Source organism: Aricia agestis, chromosome 11 (assembly GCF_905147365.1).
Source record: "Aricia agestis chromosome 11, ilAriAges1.1, whole genome shotgun sequence".
Taxonomy (NCBI): domain Eukaryota; kingdom Metazoa; phylum Arthropoda; class Insecta; order Lepidoptera; family Lycaenidae; genus Aricia; species Aricia agestis.
In genome coordinates, this window is record NC_056416.1 from 12,580,619 (window position 1) to 12,597,925 (window position 17,307).

General features: G+C 36.4%; 1 protein-coding gene across 7 annotated transcripts in view; it reads right to left on the bottom strand.

Moving 5' to 3' along the window:
• The window catches only part of LOC121731895 (ephexin-1), a 108,592-nt gene that overhangs the window by 75,164 nt on the left and 16,121 nt on the right, over positions 1-17,307 (bottom strand). For 4 of the 7 annotated variants that reach the window (XM_042121578.1, XM_042121576.1, XM_042121577.1 and 1 more), the window contains exons 1-2: positions 14,082-14,260; positions 2,755-2,796 (exon numbers count right to left, since the gene is read on the bottom strand). The gene's annotated coding sequence lies outside the window, so the exon portion shown is untranslated. Of the gene's footprint in view, positions 1-2,754; positions 2,798-12,961; positions 12,983-14,081; positions 14,261-17,307 lie in introns of those variants that run through there. The other 3 variants (XM_042121571.1, XM_042121572.1, XM_042121575.1) reach the window with 3 other exon arrangements.

Below are 17,307 nucleotides of genomic sequence, written 5' to 3' on the forward strand. Positions count from 1 at the left end.
AGAGAAGGGTCTACTTTGACGTGGTGATTTTAATTTAATTTCCAATTTCTATTGTTTCAAAGTTTTAAGGCGGACGTCATCGTTATTGTTTGTCTTCATCATCTAGCCATAGCCCATTAGCCCATAGATACCAATAATTCTCATTATTCAGATTTAATGGCTGCTCTTAGGGGTTATGATGTTACATTTTCTATTTATTTCTACACTAATAGTAACACACGTGTGTACAACTTTCTTAAACGAGCTTTTGCATCTATGTAATTTAAAGAAGATTTTCGATCAATTTGTTGTAACATTTAGCACCTAAAGTAAAAATCAACAAGGTGACTAGTCGTTTAGTAAACTGTCGCTTCCGTTATTAGCATTAAACCAACAGTTGGAGTTTAAACAGTTTTCACCTCGCACACGGGTTTCTCTCAATGTTTTCTAATATAATTTATAATTTAATAAATACTTTTACTGGTCTCTTAATGGACTTATATGGCATTTTCCTGAAGTGAAATTAATAAATATTATTATTTTAACCTTTAACTCTGGGAGACCGAGCTTAACAGCCCGAAATTTAAGAAATAAAAAAATAATTAAGTCTAGCTACTTGTCTTAGCTTTAAGAATTTCATAAGCAATTGTTAATTTTCTAACGAAAGAGAAAACTAAGATTATGAAAAATAATTAACTAGAGTGTTAATTTTTCTAGCGCAGAGAGTATTGAACGCTAATAGTTAGAACCAGAACATTTACATATTTTAATGATGATATTTTGAGCAAGGTCGTTTTCACTACCAAGAAATTTCTAACGGTTTTCTTATACTACATTACAATTATCCCACAATCCTACATATATATTATAATTACGTACAATTTTACTAACATAATATTAAAATCTGCTACTTGACGCGGCTATGTCTCGACTCTCGACATATTATACCTTATATTTTAAAGGAATTTGTCACATACCTACCTGCCTACCGCTCCTACTAGAAGTTTTACCTATGTAGTTTCTAATAATATGGTAAACAGTAGGTTTCAAGTCGTAAGTGGATACCATTTTATTATCAACAGACACCCATAAATAACACTTATAATTAGTAAGGACAGATTTGACAGAGACTGTTTATTAGTAAGGCTTCCATCATCCATGTATAGTAGGTGCACCTCCGTGGTCCAGTGGTTTAGAGCGCGGCTCTTGACTCGGAGGTCGTGGGTTCGATTCCCGCGTTGGAACATGTTATTTCTAAGACAATGCAGGCTGATCACCCGATTGTCTTCTGACAAATAAGATGGGCATGTAAAAAGTCGGTCCTGCGCCTGATCTCTCGCCAGTCGTGTCGGTCTTCCGTCCCACTGGGTTATGAGAGTAAAGGAATAGAGCTCTTGTGTACTGCGCACACACTTGGGCACTATAAAATGCCTGCGTAACTGGCCTGGTTTCAATGAAACCAGCCGCCGTCACGGGCGTCACCGATGTGGAAGTTATTATAGAAGGTGCAACGTAATTTTTAATTGATATTAAAATTTATTTTCCAAAAATTGCAGCAGCCTTTAAACATGCTCATCAAAGTTTTTAGGGTGAAGCCAAACGAGCGTAATTTGTGAGTCGCAGAATATCGGCTGGCAGAAATTCTGCTGCATTCAGTTTCATACAAAAGTCCTGTTTGATTCACACGAGCGTAATTTTGTGAGTCATGATTTGTATGAAAAGATATTTACGCGGCAGAAATTCTGCTACTCACGACTCACAAAATTACGCTCGTTTGGCTTCACCCTTAAAGCCTTAAAAAGTTTCCAAAAAACTCTCACTAACAGGTTCTAAGAAAAATTACGTAGTCATCATCATTCATGTGATGCAGCACTCATGGAAACTTTCCTACATAAAGTTAATTTCAAGTAAAATGTCGGATCACCTTGAGCTGCACCTGATGTAAGCAAGATGTAAGCCGACCAAAATGCGAAACATTTAGGCGAAACAAGACTAGTAGTTTATGACATTTATGGTAAGGCAACAAACTAGTTTTATCCGTTTTTCTGAAGATCTACATAATACAGCAGATTTTTGGAACGATACTATTCTAAGATTTTAAGAATAAGAATACTTTTATTTCCAGCATCACACGAAACATCATAATAATTAAACAGTATTGTGGTACAGTTATTTTAAACCACAAGACTTTATTAAATCGAAGCTAGAAACCTCATCCTGTATTAAATCAACTTAAAGTTATGTCCACACTGTGCACTTTGATCTTCAATTTTCGTCATCAACTTTCATATTGGCGCATTCAATGATTGAATGCGTCAAGAAAAGCAATGCCAATATTGTCATTTTTGAAGTTTTGGATACGGCCAGAGGGGATGCGTCGCGGGCATGCCTCTCGTTCGCTGTTGACTGCGCTATAACGCATGCCCTTGACGAACAGAAAAAGGCACAGTGTGGATAAAGCTTATGATTACGTTTCAATCCAATGAAGAGTTTGACAGATAATGTAGCAGCTTATGTCAAAATCTTCATTTAAATACATTATTTAAATTAGGAGTATTAGGACACCTAAGTTCCAAAATTAGGTAAAACGTGTACACATGTACAGCTAAAGACAATGGTTAAAATAATAATCGATCTCAAATCTTAATGCTATGAAGCATGTTCATTGAAAACATAATCATTGTTACATAATATGGCAACAATGTTGTAATGTTTTATCAAGCTACACTTTTGACAGTAAAAAATTAATTTAAAAAAATGTATCGAAATACATACCGTTCATAGACAGTGGACAACATTCACGGGTCATGAGGAAATCTGGAACAAGATAAGAAAAATTAAAATAAGTAAAATAGTACATAATACACGTAGCAAAGTTGCAAGAAAAGAAAACAGTCATGCTCTTACGGCCTCTCTTCAACACGAAGTTTTTTTACGCTCGTTTTTATCTATACAAACGCAAGTTGAACGCTCAGCAAACTTTATATCTGCCAAAACGCGATGAAAACGCGCAGAAACGCGCGTCGTCATTACGCAAAAAATACGTCGTGTAGAAAGGCCCTATACGCATAATATAAAATAGGTAGTAAAAAACAATTGTAAAACTTTCTTTGCTACATTAGCATTAATTTTATTAAGATGGCAGAAAGGAACTCTACAAAATGCCCTGCTGCTCACAGCAGTTCTTCCAGAATTCAGATAGCCTAAAGTTTGTTGGCTCAGAGAGAAATCTGTTAGGAGAAAAGATTTTCGAATGTTTCAAATTTGTTGATACTTATATGATCTTATTGACCTCGAACCACTGATTCAATATCAAATTTGCTAAATGACATTGCGAAAATTTGTAATTCGATAAGAAGCAGCACATCTACCTACTCTACTTTTCAAAAGTATAGTCATTGTGCTTAATCTCTAGTAAGACATTACTATTTTTGTAAGGATATAAAAAAGTAAAGAAAATAAAACGTTACTACCATTAAAACGATTATTAAATACGTTTCGTGTAAATTATACATTCGTGTACTACTTCAATAATTTCTCTGACAGGTGTAAAAACAATTGAACAGGCATCGATCATATAAGGGTTCCGTAACGAGCTTTTTGCATGGAATCTTAATAAATGGGAGATTCTCATAGAGACGAACACGGAAATCCAGAGAAGGTACGTAATGCGCTCGAGGAAGTGACAATTATCCGCCATTGTTATGATCGACGCAATGTTCCTGATGCATCAATTACTATTGAGTACCATGAATACGCATCAGGCGTTTATTGGAAACCATTACGATAGGCTGTTGCGAGTGAAATGGGAAGATATTTTTCTTTAAAGGTAGGTTTACGAAGCTACCTAATTAGCTTTTATGTAGAGAATATGAATGTCTTCATGAAACATTCGTTGTATTTACATAAGATCTGTTGGTTGGTTGGTTGAGTGAAGTCATGACCAAGGAATAATATTTAAGTATATTTTGATTTAACTGATCAAGTAATTCTATCTTTTTTATGATTGAAGATAAAATATAAAATTATAAAAGATAAAATTAATGGTAAAGAAGATTAAGCAGTGATCACATACCTTACAGCTTCATTTAAAATGGAATGTAGAAGATTTAATAAGCCTCCAAAAAAATAACAAATGCGTAACGATTCTTTGTCACAACATGTTTCATCGTCTGCACTAATCACTATTTACCTCTCGCTCACACAAACTCAACTTATTGTTACTTCCTATCCTTATCATAGTCGGCTTAGCGGAGGAACATCATCAAATGCGTCATAGTAAGCGGGAATTCTCACCAGATGTTTCAGTTTGTGGTTTTGCATCTGCACTTTACTATGTCGGTAGTATTTTGGCTAATAGTAAGTAGTTTTTTATTTGACATGGTTATGAAAACTATGAGCTAGATTAAATTTTAATTGGAACATTTTGCAAGAAGGTTACTTCTACTAAAAGTCTACACAGAATTTGTTTTGGTCATGTTTATCGAATGCCTTCTCTAAGTAAGAAGTATTGCGTTCATTACGAAAGATTCGTACATTAGAACACTGAACATTTTTAATCTACCCACGGAACTCGATATCAATCAGATGTGTAGCAATTTCATTACCACTATTCAGAGCTGTTACTAAATAATGATTCATTCATGTATCTTTCGGCTATAAACCTTAATTGCATTATTGATCTTGTGTCCTGTCAGTAAAGTACATTTTAACGTGTCAACAAGTTTCATTCATACGTATGTATTGCGAAGCATTTTGTGGGTCAACGTACAAAGATCCGTATGTCGAAGACTGCACCGGTATTCTGACGTGCTTCTTCGACAGTGTTGGAAAAAGTTGCTTCATCGTCATTCATAATTTTACTGCACTTATCGACTTGTCAACATAATAGCAGCGTTTTACCCTGAAATAAAACGCTTATTAAATACTTACCTTATTTGAAGCATAATAATTGAGATAGGCACTTCCGTTTCCGCAGATTTTACCTCCTTTTCTTTCCTGAATGTTGGTAGCTCTGTCAACCTTGGCGCCATCATCGAGCAGGTAGAGGGAGAATTCCCGCTCGACTATGATCATTGAGTCGAAATTACACCAGGCAGAAATAAAGTTATGCTTCAAATAAGGTAAGTATTTAATAAGCGTTTTATTTCAGGGTAAAACGCTGCTATTAAACACTTGACCGTTATTTGAAGCATAATAATTGAGACGTGTTTGTTATCGCCTGGTGATGATGTACGCCAATGTGACAAAATAAAAGTAAGACGCCAATGTGAAAAGAAAATATAACAATATAAAATAAAAATAGTAATTCCTTGTGGGAATACTTCTAAAACTTTATAAATGAATATATAGGTGATATAAGAGTGATGGAATAGAAAATCCAGTGTTCAAACACTTTTTTACACAATTACTACACCAAAAACTCATTGACAAATCAAAAATACAACTTGTAAAAGCTTTGATATGGACATAATGAAATCAACTAAAGGAACAAAATAATTTCTTAAATTGTTAGAATTAGATTAAAGTACTAGTTTTTTGTACCGATTTTCAATAACGGCCCCAAAAGTATTTCATGAATGGATACATTGTCTATCCAACTTTCAGCCATAGCTGAGCGGACGTTACCTGGTGGTGCAGTTGTCTCAGACAAGCAACCAGTAAACAGCAAGGTTGCTTATTACTGGGATTGCTTAAAATCTTCCAGCTAGATTGCCTAGAATCAGAACTGTTCGTTTTAGTTATGACTAAATAAATTAATCACATTAAGAATTTTAAACCACTGTTTTCTTACAGTGTGTAAGATCATGTGCACGTCTGCCCGACGAAAACAAAAGCAAAATATCTGCATGTCTAAAAAATACAAATAAATGACTTGCGTCAACTGGCGTCAACAGTATAAGACTTCAATAAGTTCTTAATTTATGTTGTACAAGCTTTTTCAATGCAATAGATTTTAACATGTTTTACCAAACCGTAAGAACTTAAAGGGCCAGAAATCTCTGTATCAGACATGGAAGATATCTACTTATGTAAGAAAATAGTGTTATAAGAGAGCTTAATCTATTAAAAATAGATAAGCTAAGAATTTTGCAAGGACTGTGGCCGTCGGCTTGTGAGCATCATAGCATCATGATATAAACCTGCTTGATCGGTCAAGTCGAGAGTTACATAATTAGTCACTACATGAGCTTCGGCGGAAGCAAATAGATCGGTCACACAAGTAAGCCGCATTTTCTGATCTTCTCCGTGCAAGAAGTTAACAGATTTGGGAATGATCCAATAACTCGAAAAATCTGAATGGTTATGTCCATCAGGGCCTCTGACCTGGTGCGACCTTCGTCCCAAATATAGGTTATAGCTGTTCGATTGTCGCTCTGCCAAAGAACTGTCGAGCGAGTGAGAGTCTGGTACTGACTGCTGACCTCGGAGAAGCAGAGCGCTAGAAGCTCTTTCTGATTGTAATGCATGAAATTCTTATGCTGTCCCCGTTAAGGAAAGGTGGTCGAGTTGAGCACCCCAAGCTAGGTCCGACGCATCTGTTGCCAAGCAGTGCGATGGTGGACCCCAATGAATGGAAGTTGATAGATGATGACTTTGCAACCACCACCGAAGATCATCGCTAAACGTAACGCTTGTCTCGGTAGAGAGCAGCGATTCGGAAATGCGGACTTATCCAAGTCTATGAGAAGAGACAAGAGAGCTCGGTAATGTAGCCTTCGGTACTATGAAACTGGCGAAGTTCAGGAGACCGAGGATGCTCTGCAAGGTCTTTAGATCTACCAGACTCTTTGTCAGGACTCAGGACTTTTTTTTTTTTTTTTAATTAAATAAGGGGGCAAACGAGCAAACGGGTCACCTGATGGTAAGCAACTACCGTCGCCCATGGACACTCGCAACATCAGAAGAGCTGCAGGTGCGTTGCCGGCCTTTTAAGAGGGTATACGCTCTTTTCTTGAAGGTTTGCAGGTCGTATCGGTCCGGAAATACTGCTGGTGACAGTTCATTCCAGAGTTTTACAGTGCGCGGCAGAAAGTTACGCGAAAAACGCACTGTGGAAGACTGCCACTCATCAAGATGATGAGGATGGTATGTTTTTCGCGTGGGACGATAGCGAAAAGTTGCAGGTGGTATGATTCCGAACAATTCCTCAGAGCACTCCCCGTGATACAACCCATAGAGGATGCAGAGTGAAGTAACATCTCGACGTAATTCCAGGGGGTCCAAGCTGTTTGAAACACTATGGCAGTCAAAAAAGGCAGGACTGGTAAAATTTTTTGATGAATTTTAGACATTTTCTCGCCTGGAAGTAGCTTTTCGTTTTGAAACGTGTTCCAACGAACACCTAGAAATACCAGGTCTTGTTGAGGCGTAAGTAAAGCCTTTGAAGCAAAATGTGGACATGCTTCTGTAGGATGATTTTGTTTTAATAAGCAATAAGATAATAATAATAATAAGCTCCCACACCGGTTTCGGTGACGGTGGCCGGTTTCATTGAAACCAGGCCAGCTACGCAGGAGTAATTTATAATGTCCAAGTGTGTGCGCAGTACACAAGAGCACTCTATTCCTTTACTCTCATAACCCAGTGGGACGGACGACCGACACGACTGGCGAGAGATAAGACGCAGGACCGACTTTTTACATGCCCATCCGACGCATGGATCATCTTACTTGTCAGACAATCAGGTGATCAGCCTGCATTGTCCTAACCAAACTTGGAAATAACATGTTTCCAACGCGGGAATCGAACCCACGAGCCGCGCTCTATAGCACTAGACCACGGAGGCGTTCAAGCAATAATTCAAGCAATAAGATAATCGTCCTAATAAACGATGATACGCAGAACTTGCTCTCTGAGGGTTTGTTTAACCCAATTGGTCAGGGAAGCAGGTGACCGGACAATAAGCAAGTAATTTCCAGCTACTGTCCCTTGTATACAGACGTAGGAGCCGTCAGTGCGATGGAGCGACTGCCAGGTAAAATAAGCTTGGGACAGGTATATTTTGCAAAGCCAATCGTCGGGTTGCAAAACAAAACTGACATTAGTTGAACATTTATGAGCCCGAATGGCTGAGTCAAAACATAATCGAATAGAGTGGAAAGATTGAAAATAGGACGGCAGGACCCGTCGACCTTAGGGACCAGAAACATTGTCGAAATAAAACTTGGCAAGGGGCTGGCAACTTCTAATACACCCTGGAATATCATTTGTCGAATTTGGAGATACATATCTTCCGACTCTGTGGTAGAAAAATGATTTTGGTTTAATTTTGGAATGAACCGAGGTGGTTTCTCCATGAATGGTATGCGGTACCCTTTTAGAATCTTTATAATAATAACCTGGAGCATCTAGGCGCTGCCAACGAGAAACGGCGGTAAAACTTCAAAGTTTGACCCGCTCTGAATTTTTGATTGTCAGTACTTACGTTTTTGTCCAATCGAGCTCCTCTCGAGTGAAAGGAACTTCGTGCATTGCCAGGCATTGACCGTGGTTCAAAATTATTTCTTTGTCCCCGTGGGGTACGATTGTATGAACAGCCTTGCGCAGGCTGGTGATCATGGGAAATGTGCGAGCTAGCACAACATCCATGAGACATACCCTGCGCGGGTATATAATTCTTAGTCTGCCTCTGCGGGGGTAGGCTAATCTCTCGAGTGAAAAGAACTTCGTGCATTGCTAGGCATTGACCGTGGTTCAAAATTTATTGTTTGTCCCTGCGGGGGACGATTGTAAGAACAGCCTTGCGCAGACTGGTGAGCATGGGAAATGTGCGAGCTAGCACAACATCCATGAGACATACCCTGCGCGGATATATAACTCTTAGCCTGCCCCTGCGGGGGGCGGCGAGTCAATCTGTTGCTCTAGAACCCGCTTGCGCAGCGGCAGCAACATTATTCTGACTATTCGCAACAAAGGTTTTGCGAGCTCCCTCAGTCTTTTCGAGTAGTGACACCAGCAACTCGGAATTAACTTAGATAAAATGATTGCCAGAACTGGGTCATGAACGAAATTGATAATTGCATTGCGTCTCATTTGAAAACCCAGATCAGACCACAAATTAATTGAAGTAACTCTGACGTTGTGATACAAATCCTTAACGGTTTCATTTAACCTTCAGGGGTCAAGCATGAAGCGTGTGACCATTGTAACAATTTCTTAAGAGCAGATTTCAATGCTCCGCGCTGCATAAGTACGCAATATAATAATGCCGCGTATGATTTGTGCACGTGATTTTTTTTTTTTTTTTGAAAATCTAAATATTTAAGCTCATCATTGACCTCTAAATCAACAAAACTAGTATATGATTATAAAATTCTAGAACTTCAGAATAACGATCTTCTGACCATTCGTTATTATGTTGAATATTTATTTAATATAGCCAAAACCCCCAAAGAGAAGTTTTCGTAACGGACGTTTCTTTAAGTTTTGTTTCAATTTCAATAACAAGATTCGGTTATAAAGAATTGCTAACGGTCGTTTCATTTTCATTTGATTTGCTATACAATTCCCGACTGACATTATCGTCGATGCAATTGCATGACCTTGAAAAATAGATCGGTTTTCGTAAAAATAATTAACCTTTTTGTTAAGTTCATTAACCTCTTGAGTTAATTTAGCTAAAGGGTGGTTACAGCGCTGTCTGTATTTGCTCCCCCCCCTTTTTGTGGCGGCGGCGCCTCGATTTACGTTTGCTGTGTGAAGTAGAAGTCGATGACGAGCTCGAATCATTTGTTCAACTACTACTACTAGATGACCTTGCACGAGAACAATGTGCAATTTTTTATTAACCACATTAGTGGGTAGTTTCAAATCTAACGTTAGCTGGTGTCACTACCGAATCATGAACAAATTCACATTCGTTATTCATTATTAATAGCTACCTTAACCTAGGAAAGAACACAAACACAAGAACTTAACTAGAAAATTAATATTTAAAAATTTAAATGTAGTATTTAAATTTATATTCGTTATTAAAGTAACGATACGAACGATAAAATCGTTATTAATATGAAATGTTCATCTTTTCTAAAGAAAAAATGTATAAAAATATAACTTACGTGAATTACCAAAACCTTGAAAAACGGTAAAAACACAACACTGAAATTATTTCACTTTATACTTAAATTATATAACTGGGAGTTATATAATAAGGAGGTATAATACGTAATGACTTCTGAGCACGACTGTGCGGTGCGGAAAACAAAACGCCAATGATCATAGTCGAGCGGGAATTCTCCCTCTACCTGCTCGATGATGGCGCCAAGGTTGACAGAGCTACCAACATTCAGGAAAGAAAAGGAGGTAAAATCTGCGGAAACGGAAGTGCCTATCTCAATTATTATGCTTCAAATAACGGTCAAGTGTTTAATGAGTTGTGACGTCATAATGGTACTGCTTCGTTTCTTCATAATATAATATCTATCCTCAAAAAACTAATCAGTTTCTTGCGATCGCTTTAAGTTATATATGTGATGAAAGAATTATTCCGCTATTAAAGACAAACAGTTATTTGAACCTATAACGTTTCATGAATTGAGATTTTGTATACAATAAGAAATTAACTACATAATAAAAGTTATATTAAGGCCAACTAACGGAGAGTGGTATAAAGGATTTTAGATTTGTGTCGCAAATGCAGGTGTTTGATATACTCCTTATTGACATTTCTTTTGTTTTAGGATTAGTTCCAAGTTCAAATATTATACAATATTCCAGCATTGTTATAAAATTGTACTTCTCCTAATGAAAGTTATTCCTGATTTAAGTTGTTTGTCTTTTAACAACTCTTAACTTCTAAAGCACCAAAAGACTGAAGATGGTGTCAAAATTTTAATTTGGTTAGGATGTCCAACTATAGAGGTAACTATAGGAAAAAATCTAAAGAAATCGAGAGATTTGCTCTTGATTAGTTTTTTCGTTGGTTGCAGTCAACTCCATGATACTGAACATAATTATTTTGGAAAGGAACATTACGTGACTTCTTGTAAAGGTAAAATGGTATACCTGCCTTAAGTTTACCCTTTCGTTGTCCATGTATGGACGATTGTGTAATAAATAAGTGGAACTTATGTAAACGGTATAAAAACACACCCTCAGTATATATTATGTACTTTCAAGTGATTCTTGTCTCCATAATTTCTACGGCTTGGCTTTCTTCGCCGTACTGTTGAGAAGCTTATCTTTATGATATAAAAAAAAATATTGGATATTAAGATTCTGAGATTATTGATGACTTAATTGCAGAGATTCACAGAATAATAATTATGCCACGATATGAATAAGATGAAATTTTTTATTCAAAACTCAATAATAATTATGAATTTATGACTATACAATTTGACGAAGTATAAGATGAACGAATGACGGTCACAAAAGATAGTAGTGGTCTCACTAATGGTATTTTAAGCGTTCATATAGCATACTAATTATGCAGCATAGCTATTTGTCTGTCAGAATATTGCTTTTGTGGATGTACGACTTATCAATCACAACGATTTCGTAACAAGTGAATGTACTTTCGCCGTTTTAATGGAACGTAAAATACCAAATAGGCGATATTGCCTACTTTTGTTGGCAACCAAAAGTATAATTGAATTCATTCAAACTTATGATAGCATTGAAGCAACCAAATATAAATTAGTACAATTACATAACACTGCGATATTTGCAAGGATATGCATTTCATCTTTGGATATTTCCGTTTGCATACACAGGCGTGCATTACAAGCTGATATGTAGGAAGAGGAGACTTCTACCTTTTCTTCTAGATACCAGAATAAAGTGCTAATATAGATGAAGCATATCAATGCAAAATGATGGTGGAAAGGTAAAACACGAGTTCATGTACCCTTGACGCGTCGTGACGGGAATGCGAATCGGACCGCCCGCCTGCCCATGCACTTATTGCATTCCACAACGTCATTACACGTAAACATTCGTATGGGTATTGTATGTTTTCCTTAACGTTATTAATTGGTAGACGATTGGAACACATGTAAATATTAAGGTCTCCTTAGTTAGCTAAGTAACAGCACCTTGTACACCGATTTCGGTTGCATTGGCGTTAGATTAATTAAAACTAGTTCAACTCCCATGGATTCCACAGAACCTACATTGGGAAGCCCAGATAGAGCTAAGTAAATATTTGTACAAATAGAGGTTATTCATGAAAGTTTTGTAAGATTACCAGATAATGACTTTGATCACGAGGATACCTGTATCTAGGATAGATGGATAGAGTCTAGGGGAATTACCAAGTTACTCACAAAATGTGAATCGCACAAAACGGACTGAAACATAAAAATATGAAAACGGTTGAACCATAATATCCCACATAGTTTACAATTAGTATTGTTCTGAATTAAGAACAAAAGATTTGAAGAATGAATTTTAAAAAAATGAATGATAAATTGATACTTGTGATAACCATTTCCGAAATAAACACGTAGCCACCACGATAAACGTCATAAAGGATCTAGATAAAAGCTAAAGCTATTGTATACTATCACAAGCGCGTATCATATCACGTATTTTGGTAGAAGATGATATCGTGGATCCCACGGAGTCGGAAGTTGAACACACCTCCTTCTAATCGTAATCAAAATTATCTTATTCGCATTGTTTTTCAGGGTTGAGAACATTCAGATGGTACTTAGAAAATAAATATAATATTTACTGCTATTTTAATATTACTGGAATAAATAGTACTTATATATATGTAGAGATTGGGTTAGGCCTTTCCCCAACAGTGGAACAGCATAGGCTCTTATAAAAAATTTAGAGTTAACAGTAGCCTGTAGAGTTTAGATCTCTTACAAAGCTTTCGATTGGTTTACAAGTATTTGAATGATTACTGCTGCCAATAACTATTACCATAAATCAAGCAAAGACTACCTTTCTAAACTTAATTATGAGAAACATTTTGCATGATAACCTATATAGATAAAGTTCTGGAATAAAACATAGCCCACTACACAATATGTTATGAAGACAATGCTACCTGAAAGAAAACATCTGAATCAATAACAAACATTCAATACCTAACTAATTTCGATGCTGAGTCATAAAACTAAAATGTCATTGTTTTAAAATGTTTAATTATTTGTGAATACGTTGGTGCTTGTATCTAAAGAGTTGGAGGCTTGGAGATACTTAACGTATTGCTTGGTGGCTTAAATAAGTTGATAGGGGTTTCCACCTACTGATTTCTTTTTTCCTGTCCTCCATTTGAAGCATTAATTTGACGTCAGAAATACGTGTGGGGAAAGACAATTGATATCATTCTAAGATGTTCCATTTTATTGAGTTCAAAATTGCAATTTTTTACATCTAAGGTAAGTCAAAAAACAAGTTACTTTCTTCTCCGTTATTATATTTTACATAATATAAATTAATTATATGTATTTGTATTCATAATTTAATTTAAACTACTTTATATTTGCATGCATTATAGCTAGTACTATTATGGCCATCGAATTAATGATTTATTTTATTTATTTACTTCCTCTTTGCAGGAAAATCCCGAATCAAGGAAGACCTGCCTTGAAAGAAGGTTGATATGTCTTTATAGGTATTCATTCATTTCCAATATGAGTTTAAGGGCCTGTTTCACCACTTCCTGATAGGTGTCGAATAGGCTATCCACCACTTAAATTGACAGATAAAGTATGGAGAATCTGTCAAAAAAGCTGTGAATAGCCTATTCGGCACTTTATCAGAAAGTGGTGAAACAGGCCCTAAATGTAATATTTTTAGTATGAACATGATAAAAAATTGTAGTGATAGCTAAATTTGCCCTTCTCAGCGCATTCCTGGCTTGATTACAGTTTAAAAACAAAGTGTGACTAGGCTTCGTCAACTGCATTATATTTTTGCAATATTTTTTAGACTCAAGTATCTTACTCTATATAGAGATTAGAGAAGTAAAGCTTTAGATAATTTACTGAATTAGGTACATAAGACACGTCCTGAATGATAAGGTCATGGGTCAGACAAAACAATTACAAGCCTTCTGATAAAAATATACATTGCGTATGTCCACAAGAAATATCAACACAACGCCAATCACGCGCATAATGTATTCAATAAATGCAACATACTTGGGAAACCACAGAGAAGCCGCCGATGAATATATCCTTTACATCAGGTTAAGAGAGTCAGGCGAACTATCAGGTCCTCTATAGCGGGATATAAAGGGATGATAGATCACAGACACCACACACACACTAACACTGACGCGACTGCGCACGCGCACGGCCATAGGCTAACTGACAGGAGGCTTCCGAAGGCTGCGACGCTAACCGTTAAACTTTATTGGCACTTGACAAGTTTCTTTGGCGCGTCTATGCGATTGAGACATGGATTTAAGAGGAGTCCACACCGCCGTTTTTCCATACAAACGCTGTCCCCTGTTTCCTCCCTGGATAATGTTTTTGTGTTTTTTTTCCTGAATATCTATGGCCACTATTAGCATGTCCCTATGTTTTACATTTTCAAATACCTATTTTCAATTTCTCTCGCCCCTGGTGTATCGTCTTAATTGAGCAAATAAAGTTGGAATTTTATCAATGCCAAGCTGAGGCTGAGCTTGACCGAAATGTCATAGCTTCCTATGCCGGACTTATACATGTAGTTGTTTCGAGATCCTATTTATCGCAGACTGTTTAAGCAACTAATGAGTCTTAACGAATCGATGTTTATTGAATTACATTGGTGTCACACATAGTGTATCACTGTATCCTTCACCTAAATTCGATTGTGAAAATCAATGTTTGTTCGTATTTTTCGTACCGCGACACCGTTATATTTATGTTTGGATGCTCAACACTGATCAAGTTTTTGACGATTTACTACGAAGTGGCATAAAACAGGCATAAAACCTCAAATACAGGCCTCTTATGGACTACAATCTACATGTAAAGTCATAACTCTACATTAGTAGAATATTTCAAAGAATTAAATTGTTAGGTAAATATAAATAAAATCAGAAAGTGCTTAAAAAATAGTTGAGGAAGCAGGTAAAACAAACGTTAACGGACATTCAAACCTTATCAACAATGAAATAACAATCAGACAAGCCAAGGACAGTCACATCGCGGTCATGGTGATCGGACAATCCAAGCTATTATTAAATTATCTAACAATAACTTTTGCAAAAGCAACGTGTAATTTGCTTAAAACAAATAGTTTCAAGTTTTGATACTAGAATTCTGAGTGTTTTGATTTAACCTCGAGTCTCAATGCAAGCTAGACAAATTACAATGAAACCAATGCATAATCTTAAATATTACTTAATTTTAATTTTACAGAAAACGTAAGATTTTTAAAAAATCTAACCTGAACTGCCGTCCTTACGATAAGTGCAGTAAGTTGAATTTTTTGGCAATTGGCTAAAATATTGATGTAGAAGTTGTACAACAAATCGGACATGTAATTAATTTACTTAGAAAGCTTAAAGAGTACGAAAGAAAAAAAAGCCTCGAACTACTCCTTCTGGATCATATACAACAAAGGGCCGCTTATATAGGCGACTGGTCCATAGACGACCCTAATTATTGTAATAAAAAAAAAACAAAGGGCCTCTCGAATTATTGACTGCCATAGTGTTTCAAACAGGCTGGACCCCTTGGAATTACGCCGAGATGTGGCTTCGCTTTGCATCCTCTATCGGTTATATCACGGGGAGAGCTCTGAGGAATTGTTCGGAATCATACTTCCTGCATTTTTCGCCATCGCTCCTCGCGAAAAATTTACCAACCTTGATGAGTGGCAGTCTTCCACGGTGCGTTTTTTCGCCGTTTTCTATCTGCTGCGCACTGTAAAACTCTGGAACGAAGTGTCACCAGTAGTATTTCCGGACTTATACGACCTACAAATTTTCAAGAAGAGAGCGTATTCCCTCTTAAAAGGCCGGCAACGCACCTGCAGCTCTTCTGATGTTGCGAGTGTCCATGGGCAACGGTAGTTGCTTTCCATCAGGTGACCCGCGGGGCTTTGAAGAATCATGATATGAATCTTTCTATCTATAATTTCTGTATTTTTGTACTGATTTGCCATTTGTCAGTTTGACAGTTTTGACAATTCATTTGCTGAATTGATTGAGAGGAATTGCTAAATGTGACCATTTTAGCCCCGCCGTTTGCTCGTTTGTCCCCTTATCTTATACCGGTTTACATTACATTACACAACTGGAAGATAGCTGCTTTTGCACACAATAAAAAGCTTATTCAAAATCACATTTTATTAAAACCTAATCTAAGATCGCCTCAGGATATTAAACAACGTCAAGTAAATATGCAGACGCCAGTTACTTATAACACGGGACAGAACAATAAACAATAAAACAATGTTAATGATATAACCTAAAAGAGAAAGTGCTGAATAGGGTGTTGCCAACATACAGGTGACAATGAATATTAATTTAATTTAACGGCTTATAAGGACGTGATGCTTGCTGGTTACCATTCTATGCGCAGACCCGAAGAGGTCATTTTGCAATGTAACATTTGAGTGGGCACACCTCATTGCTACTGATGCTTATGGTGTTTGTTTGTTAATTCTAAGGGCCTCTAATAAACGACTTCCTTATGATGCTCAATACCTGAAAAGTTTTATTAATGTTTTTTTTTAATTTATTTATATTATGTTTAGATTTAAACAAGTTTTGCTCTCTCCGTCTTCTATTTTCAATTTTGTTGTTCATATAATCTAAGATCAGAAAATAATAAATGTTCAGTCCAAACGCCCTGTTTCTTTTATCTTATTGTAGTATTTTTCCCAATCTATTTAAATTTAGAAATGATTTGCTCTACATTAGTTATTTTGGATGCAGGAATCCAAGAACTTGTTCACAAGTGTGACAAATCCTTAATGAATATTTCACTGGTGATTCAGATTTAAAAATATGAACACGAGCGTGTTATATAACTTCTAAAACACCCCAGAAATCGTTACTAGTTTTATCTTTATTATTAACTGTGAAAGTGATAAGACAAATTGCGGGGTTTTTATCAAAATACACATGGAATAGCGTGCCAAGAGTTAACTGCGAACATATTTTAACTTTTTTTGCAAAAGTTAAATTAAGGCTTGCATAATAAGTGAAAGCGAAATTTGTAACGTGACTATGGTATCTGTTAATTGTCAATAATACTGGTGGTGCAAACTGCAAATGGGTATTCTTGGACTGGTTATACAAGTCCTTTTAAATCAAGACACTTTAAATTATAAAGGAAAATGTCGAGAAAACTATGTTTGTAAAAACGGTTTGCTACCGTAAAGGGCATGAGAAGTTTTAAATCCATAGAAGACTGGCTTATAATTGAT